Source organism: Bos indicus, chromosome 1 (genome assembly GCF_029378745.1).
Source record: "Bos indicus isolate NIAB-ARS_2022 breed Sahiwal x Tharparkar chromosome 1, NIAB-ARS_B.indTharparkar_mat_pri_1.0, whole genome shotgun sequence".
Classification (NCBI taxonomy): domain Eukaryota; kingdom Metazoa; phylum Chordata; class Mammalia; order Artiodactyla; family Bovidae; genus Bos; species Bos indicus.
Window position 1 is genome coordinate 131,360,374 of NC_091760.1, and position 9,700 is coordinate 131,370,073.

Genomic DNA, 9,700 nt, shown 5'->3' on the forward strand with positions numbered 1-9,700 from the left:
ACACATTTCCCTTCCTATTTTTATGCTGGCATTTCTCCTAATAAAATCTTTGCACAGTTAACCTCATCTCATCTCAGTCTCATCTCATCTTGTGGTCTGCTTCTGAATCAACTTGAGATTTGCCCCTGCTCCCAATAGGGTGGTGATGGCCCCCGAGCAGAGGGGAAGCACTGCCTCACACCTGGTTCTACTCCCTCCATCTCTTGCCCTACCCCTTACCAAGGTGATAGCTGCCAGCACACCCTGAGGAGAGATGTGACTCCTGCTCACATCAAATCTAGCTGATGTGACTCTTGTTCACATCAAATCTCCTGTTCACACCAAGGACAGGGAAGCCTGGCATGCGTGGGGTCACAAAGAGTTGGGCACAACATAGCAACTGAACAGCAACACACAGATTGCATAGGGATGCCCTCAAAGAATACCCCTTCAAGAATACCCCTGCAATTGGTGACTGTTTCACCTAAATTCACAGAGACAGAGAAAGTTAAGCAAAATGAAAAGACAGAGGAACTGATCTCAATTGAATGAGCAAGAGAAAACCCCTGAAAAAATAATGAAACAGAAATAAACAATTTATAAGATAAAGAAATCAAAGCACTAGTAATAAGAAAGCTAACTGAATTATGGAAAAGAACAGATGGAAACAGTGAGAATTTTAATAAGGAACTAGAAAATATAAAAAGGAATGAATTAGGACTGAAGAATACAATAGCTGAAGTGAAAAGCATACTAGAAGGAATGAATAGCTGACTAAGTGATATCGAAGAACACACAAGTGATTTGGAAATCTTTCAAATCTGGCTGGAAATCATCCAACCAGAACAGCAAAAAAAAAAAAAAACACACCAAAAAAACCCCCAAACAAATAAAAATAACTGTTTAAAGGGTCTCTAGTAAAGTAATGCTCAAAATTCTCCAAGCCAGGCTTCAGCAACACGTGAACCGTGAACTTCTAGATGTTCAAGCTGGCTTTAGAAAAGACAGAGGAACCAGAGATCAAATTGCCAACATTCACTAGATCATCAAAAAAGCAAGAGAGTTCCAGAAAAACATCTATTTCTGCTTGATTGACTATGCCAAAGCCTTTGACTGTGTGGATCACAATAAACTGTGGAAAATTCTGAAAGAGATGGGAATACCAGACCACCTGATCTGCCTCTTGAGAAACCTATATGCAGGTCAGGAAGCAGCAGTTAGAACCAGACATGGAACAACAGACTGGTTCTAAATATGAAAAGGAGTATGTCAAGCCTGTATATTGTCACCCTGCTTATTTAACTTCTATGCAGAGTACATCATGAGAAATGCTGGGCTGGAAGAAGCACAAGCTGGAATCAAGATAGCTGGGAGAAATATCAATAACCTCAGATATGCAGATGACACCACCCTTATGGCAGAAAGTGAAGAGGAACTAAAAAGCCTCTTGATGAAAGTGAAAGAGGAGAGTAAAAAAGTTAGCTTAAAGCTCAACATTCAGAAAACTAAGACCATGGCATCTGGTCCCATCACTTCATGGGAGATAGATGGGGAAACAGTGGAAACAGTGTCAGACTTTATTTTTGGGGGCTCCAAAATCACTGTGGATGGTGATTGCAGCCATGAAATTAATAGATGCTTACTCCTTGGAAGGAAAGTTATGACCAACCTAGATAGCATATTCAAAAGCAGAGACATTACTTTGCCTACAAAGGTCCATCTAGTCAAGGCTATGGTTTTACCTGTGGTCATGTATGGATGTGAGAGTTGGACTGTGAAGAAGGCTGAACGCCGAAGAATTGATGCTTTTGAACTGTGGTGTTGGAGAAGACTCTTGAGAGTCCCTTGGACTGTAAGGAGATCCAACCAGTCCATTCTAAAGGAGATCAGCCCTGGGATTTCTTTGGAAGGAATGATGCTAAAGCTGAAACTCCAGTACTTTGGCCACTTCATGCAAAGAGTTGATTCATTGGAAAAGACTCTGATGCTAGGAGGGATTGGGGGCAGGAGGAGAAGGGGACGACAGAGCATGAGATGGTTGGATGGCATCACCAACTCGATGGGCATGAGTTTGAGTGAACTCCGGGAGTTGGTGATGGACAGGGAGGCCTGGCATGTTGCAATTCATGGGGTCGCAAAGAGTCGGACATGACTGAGCGACTGAACTGAACTGAACTGAACTGAAGTATAACATCAAGTATACCAACACTTGCATTGTAGAGGTCCTAGAAGGAAAAGAGAGAGAGAAGGGGGTCAAAAATGTGTTTGAGGACATTATGGCTGTAAACTTCTCAAATTTAAAGAAGGAAACAGCTATCCAGGTATCATAGGAAGCACAGAAAATCCCGAACAAGATGAATCCAAACAGAACCATACCAATAAAGTCATAATTAAAATGGCAAAAGTTAGAGAGAAATCTAAAGGCAGCAAGAGAAAAACAGAGTCATGTAAAAGGGGATCCCCAGAAGGCTATCAGCTGATTTCTATGCAGAAACTTCACAAGTAGAAGGAAGTGGCATGATATATTCAAAGTGCTGAAAGGGAAAAACCTGCAACCTAGGATACCCTACCCAGGAAGATTATCATGAGGATGGAAGGAGAGACAATTTCTCAGACAAGCCCAAAGGAAAACAGTTCATCAGTACTAAATTTACCCTAAAATAAATGTTAAAGAGTCTTCTCTAGGTAGAAAAGAAGTAAGAACTAGTAGGAAAGGGGAAAATCCCAGTAGAAAAGGGTAATACATAGTTAGGATTGAGGCTCAACCACTTAAAAGAGCCAGTGTGAAGATCAAAAGATGAAAAATTGTTAAAGTAACTGTAACTACAATAAGCAGTTAAAGGATAAACACAAAGATGTAAAATAGATCAAAAACACAAAATGGGGAGGGGAGTAAAAAAGGTAGATCTTATAGAGTGTGTTTGAACTTAAATGACTATAGTTAAAGCAAACAGATACAGTTATAGGCCAACATATATGAACCCTATGGTAATTACAAATTAAAAATGTGTAATAGATACAGAGAAACTTAAAGGAGAGAAACACAAGTATACTACTGAGGAAAATCATCAAGCCACAAGGGAAGAAACAAACAAATGAAAAAGACGTGAAAAAAAGAAAAAGAAAAAGAAAAAGACGTGAAGCAGAGAACTACAAAAACAATCAGAAAGTGTTGAGGTCCTTTAATGGCTCAGAACCTGGTGGTCCAGAGTCGACGGTAAGAAAGTAAAGGAAAGAGAAAGAGGCTGATATTCCTTGGTTTACGCAGACAACCAATAAAGTCCCTGACACGGGGCTTGCTCTGTTCACGAAGACCTCAGGCGCCCTCTCGATGGGGGGAAGTGCAGAGTGCTTTCTCGAGAGTGTCTTAGAAGCCCGGGCAGGAAAGTGAATCCAGAGGGCCTCTGTGCTCCAAAAAAAGAGCCTGAGAGAGAGAGAGAAAGCAATGATTAGCCACAAACATTAATTTTCTTGATTTGGTTTGACATTTGTCCCAACGAACAGGAGTATATGTAAAGTATGTGTAAAGTTTTTATAAGTAAAACCTTTGCATAATGTTCTTTGTTCTTTCCCTAACTCTTTCCCTAAAGTCTCAGTAGTATAAACATGGTTCAGAGACAAAGAAAGGGCAGAAAATAGTCGAAGCAACGTCCAAAAACCCTTTTTGGGAGGCAGGGCGAAAGCCCAAGTTTGTCGGCTGACGTTTATGCTCAATTCTGCTGGCCCACGCAGAAGGGAAGGACTTCATAGCCTAAAGAATGTTAGTTTTCCCTCCTCCCCAGGGTGTGAGGGCCCTTTCACGTTCCAGGGAGGGGGCATATGAGTGGAGTCATTGGTTGATCAGTTCAGTTCAGTTCAGTCACTCAGTCGTGACTCTTTGCGACCCCATGAATCGCAACATGCCAGGCCTCCCTGTCCATCACCAACTCCCGGAGTTCACTCAAACTCATGCCCATCGAGTTGGTGATGCCATTGAGCCATCTCATCCTCTGTCGCCCCCTTCTCTTCCTGCCCCCAATCCCTCCCAGCATCAGTCTTTTCCAATGAGTCAACTCTTTGCATGAGGTGGCCAAAGTACTGGAGTTTCAGCTTTAGCATCATTCCTTCCAAAGAAACCCCAAGGCTGATCTCCTTTAGAATGGACTCGTTGGATCTCCTTGCAGTCCAAGGGACTCTCAAGAGTCTTCTCCACACCACAGTTCAAAAGCATCAATTCTTCAGTGCTCAGCTTTCTTCACAGTCCAACTCTCACATTCATACATGACTACTGGAAAAACCATAGCCTTGACTAGATGGACCTTTGTAGACAAAGTAATGTCTCTGCTTTTGAATATATTATCTAGGTTGGTCATAACTTTCCTTCCAAGGAGTAAGCGTCTTTTAATTTCATGGCTGCAGTCACCACCTGCAGTGATTTTGGGGCCCAGAAAAATAAAGTCTGACACTGTTTCCAATGTTTCCCATCTATTTACCATGAAGTGATGGGACCAGATGCCATGATCTTAGTTTTCTGAATGTTGAGCTTTAAGCTAACTTTTTGACTCTCCTCTTTCACTTTCATCAAGAGGCTTTTTAGTTCCTCTTCGCTTTCTGCCATAAGGGTGGTGTCATCTGCATATCTGAGGTTATTGATATTTCTCCCGGCAATCTTGATTCCAGCTTGTGCTTCTTCCAGCCCTGAGTTTCTCATGATGTACTCTGCATAGAAGTTAAATAAGCAGGGTGACAATATACAGCCTTGACATACTCCTTTTCCTATTTGGAAACAGTCTGTTGTTCCATGTCCAGTTTTAACTTTTTTTCTGACCTGCATATAGGTTTCTCAAGAGGCAGGTGAGGTGGTCTGGTGTTCCCATCTCTTGAAGAATTTTCCACAGTTTATTGTGATCCACACAGTCAAAGGCTTTGGCATAGTCAATCAAGCAGAAATAGATGTTTTTCTGGAACTCTCTTGCTTTTTCCATGATCCAGCAGATGTTGGCAATTTGATCTCTGGTTCCTCTGCCTTTTTTAAAACCAGCTTAAACATCAGGAAGTTCACGGTTCACGTATTGCTGAAGCCTGGCTTGCAGAATTTTGAGCACTACTTTACTAGCGTGTGAGATGAGTGCAATTGTGCAGTAGTTTGAGCATTCTTTGGCATTGCCTTTCTTTGGGATTGGAATGAAACTGACCTTTTCCAGTCCTGTGGCCACTGCTGAGTTTTCCAAATTTGCTGGCATATTGAGTGCAGCACTTTCACAGCATCATCTTTCAGGATTTGAAATAGCTCAACTGGAATTCCATCACCTCCACTAGCTTTGTTCATAGAGATACTTTCTGAGGCCCACTTGACTTCACAAATGGCCAAGAGAATGGCAATGGCCAAGAGAACGCACTGGTCATAGCAAACACCCTCTTCCAACAACATAAGAGAAGACTCTATACATGGACATCATCAGATGGTCAATACCAAAATCAGATTGATTATATTCTTTGCACCCAAATATGGAGAAGCTCTATACAGTCAGCAAAAACAAGACCGGGAGCTGACTGTGGCTCAGATCATGAACTCTTTATTACCAAATTCAGACTGAAATTAAAGTAGGGAAAACCACTAGACCATTCCGGTATGACCTAAATCAAATCCCTTATGATTATACAGTGGAAGTGAGAAATAGATTTAAGGGCCTAGATCTGATAGATAGAGTGCCTGATGAACTATGGAATGAGGTTCGTGACATTGTACAGGAGACAGGGATCAAGACCATCCCCATGGAAAAGAAATGCAAAAAAGCAAAATGGCTGTCTGGGGAGGCCTTACAAATAGCTGTGAAAAGAAGAGAAGTGAAAAGCAAAGGAGAAAAGGAAAGATATAAGCATCTGAATGCAGAGTTCCAAAGAATAGCAAGAAGAGACAAGAAAGCCTTCTTCAGTGTTCAAGGCAAAGAAAAAGAGGAAAACAACAGAATGGGAAAGACTAGAGATCTCTTCAAGAAAATGAGAGATACCAAGGGAACATTTCATGCAAAGATGGGCTCGATAAAGGACAGAAATGTTATGGACCTAACATTTTAAGAAAGAAAAGAAAGAAAATATTAAGAAAACGTGGCAAAAATACACAGAAGAACTGTACAAAAAAGATCTTCACGACCAAGATAATCCCAATGGTGTGATCACTCACCTAGAGCCAGACATTGGTTGATAAGATCAGTCTTTTCTCTGTCCATTCTACGACATGCAATAGAGGTTGGGTATTAATCAGAGCTTGAGTGGCGGGAGGTACAGGTCAAAAGACTGAGCATTGCCAGGAAAATGTATTCAGGACTCCGAGGCATTCCCTGTTGATAGACCAAATTTTCAGCTCGATTATAAAGGGTTTTTATTTGTCCCCAAGTGGGGAGATCATAGTGTTGATGCCGCTGAGGGCGGTGCTTCCTAGAGATCTTTAGAGCCGCCATGGCCTGTATTGGAATTTCTTCCTCCTGGGGTCCTTGTTGTCCTGTCTCCATTTTGAAGGCCGGGGGCCCTCTTGGGTCGAATCTTCAGAAGAGGAAGCCAGGTGAGTTTGTTGGATCCATCTGGGGAAATACAAGCATACCCCCTTCCCTGTAAGATTAGTTTCCCAGATTTTCATTGTTTCGTTAACCCATCTTGGTACCAAATGGGCAGAGGAAGAGAAGTGCCCTTCAATTCCTCAAAATACTTTTCTGCTCTTGTTAAGATATCTCCCTGTGTTAAGTTTAAAAAATTTAAAACAAATAAAGCTGTATTAACAATAGTTATAGGTTTAGAAAATATCTTATGTTGGAATCTAGTAAAGTCTGCTTTAGATAAGGAAGACAGTAGTGTTCCTGTGTATTCCCCCTTTTTAAAATTTTTTATTTGCAACTTTAGTGTGTGATGTGCTCATTCGACTATGCCTTGTGCCTGTGGATTATAAGGAATACCTGTAATATGTTTAATAGAAAAAGATTGTAAAAATTGTTTAAAGTGTCTAGAAATAAAGGCAGGGACATTGTCTGTTTTTATAGAACTAGGAGTTCCCATTGCAGCAAAACAAGCTAATAAGTGAGTTATAGTGTGTTGTGTAGCCTCACCTTGAAGAGGTGTGGCCCAAATAAAAGAAGAATTAGTGTCGATACAGACATTCAAGAAAGAAGATGGCGAGTGTTCAGGGCAATGAGTTACATCCATTTGCCATAGTTTATTAGGCTGCAAACCATGAGGATTAATACCTTGTGCAATGGGTCAAAGATGTAGGGGTCTACAAGTAGAGCAATTACTAATAATTTCTTTAGCCTGGCAATATGGGATTTTCCATCGCTGGTGTAGGGAGCCAGCATTGTTATGCAACAGAGCATACTGTTCCTCTGGAGTAGCAAAGGAAACCAGTTTATCAGCTTGCTCATTACCGTAAGTCATCAGGCCAGGAAGACAAGAATATGCTTGAATATGTGTAATATAAATGGAAGAATTGCAATATAAATGGAAGAATTGCGGTTTCTAACAACAGATTGTAGTTCGAAAAAGAGTTGTTGCATAATAGGTTGATTGGAGTTTATGGTGGAGGTTTCTATATTTTTAAATACAAAAACAGAATATATAGAGTCAGAGACTATATTAATGGGGTAAGGAGGTAGGCAAATAACTTGAATAAGAGCATATAATTAATTTTGCTGAGCAGAATGAAATTTAGCATAGAAGACTTTATATTCCTTAAGAGACCAGAATGAAGCTTTGGCGTTTTTAGTCCCATCTATATAAAAAAATCTTGGCCTGTGGTATAGGTTGTGAGCTGATAATGCAAGAAATAATAAATTCAGTATTTTTGAAGAAATTCCACAGCTTACCAGAAGGATAATGAAATGAAATTTCTCCAAAATATTACAGAAAATCTGTTTGGAAATTGGTAGAAGTTTGTAAAGCATTCTCAAATTGAGATTTATTGATAGGTATTACAATTTTATGAGGACTGGAGCCAATTAGAGTTCTAGTCCTATTTCTTCTGTTGATAATTATTAGAGCAATTAAATCAAGGTAGGGTGTAAGTGACTTTATTCCCCTAAAACAGCTATATGTCCCGTCTACTGGGTGTTCTTGTTGGGCAAGAAGTCCTGTGGGAGAATGGGGAGAGGGGAGTATAAACAATTCTAGAGGTAAATCTAGTTTGATGCGAGTAAGAAATTGTTTTTGTAATTTTTTTGCACCAAATAGAGTTCCTCTCATGCATCTTGAGAAAGTGAACGAAGGCTATTTAAATCAGGATCTCCTTTTAAAGTATTAAATAAGTTATTCAGTTGATAATTAGCAATGCCTAAAGAAGGTCTAATCCAATTAATATCCCTTAAGAGCTTTTGCAGCCATGAAATTAAAAGACGCTTACTCCTTGGAAGAAAAGTTATGACAAACCTAGACAGCATATTGAAAAGCAGAGACATTACTTTGCCAACAAAGGTCCATAGTCAAGGCTCTGGTTCTTCCAGTGGTCATGTATGGATGTGAGAGTTGGACTGTGAAGAGAGCTGAGCGCCGAAGAATTGATGCCTTTGAACTGTGGTGTTGGAGAAGACTCTTGAGAGTCCCTTGGACTGCAAGGAGATCCAACCAGTCCATTCTGAAGGAGATCAGTCCTGGGATTTCTTTGGAAGGAATGATGCTAAAGCTGAAACTCCAGTACTTCGGCCACCTTATGTGAAGAGTTGACTCATTGCAAAAGGCTCTGATGCTGGGAGGGATTCGGGGCAGGAGGAGAAGGGAACGACAGAGGATGAGATGGCTGGATGGCATCACTGACTCGATGGATGTGAGTCTGAGTGATCTCCGGGAGTTGGTGATGGACAGGGAGGCCTGGCGTACTGCGATTCATGGGGTCAAAAAGAGTAGGACACGACTGAGCAACAGAACTGAACTGAAGAGCTTTTGAAAATCATTTAAGGTTGATAATTTATCAGTACGGATCTGAGTTAGTTGGGGAGTAATACGTTGTCTATTAACAACAAACCCCAAGTAATGGTAAGGTGTAGAGGTTTGAATTTTTTCAGGGGCAATGATTAATCCAGAGTTTTTTAAGCATAGTTGAGCTGTATCAAATATATGTTGAGTTTCTACGATAGATGGAGCTGAAAACAATATATCATCCATATAGTGAATAATAAGAAGGTTAGGAAATTGCTTTCTCACAGGCTCAAGGGCTTTGGACACATGGTGGGAGAATTCATCCTCCCTTGTGGCAGTAGAGTCCATTGGTACCGTTTATGAGGTCCAATATGGTTAGGATAAGGGAAAGAGAAAGCGAATCTCTCTGGGTCTAAAGGTATATTAAAAAGGCAATCTTGTAAATCAGTAACAATACTATGCCAATTTTGAGGAATAGTGGTAGGTGATGGAATTCCTGGTTGTAATGCACCCATAGGTTTCATAGATACATTAACTTTTCTAAGGTCTGTTAGGAGACGCCATTTGTTAGATTTCTTTTTTATAACAAAAATAGGAGAGTTCCAAGGAGAACAAGATTCCTCAATATGCTTTAATCCTAGTTGTGTATCTATAAGTTCCTTAGCTGCCTGTAATTTCTCTTTCATGAGGGGCCACTGCTCTGTCCAAATAGGCTCGTCATTCTTCCAAGTTATTTTAATAATTGTATTGTTTGTTAAATGAGCAGTGGCCCCTACAAAAAATGTGGGATGTATATCTGAGTTTGCCATTGCATAAGTAAGTCCCTTCCTATTAGATTAAGGGG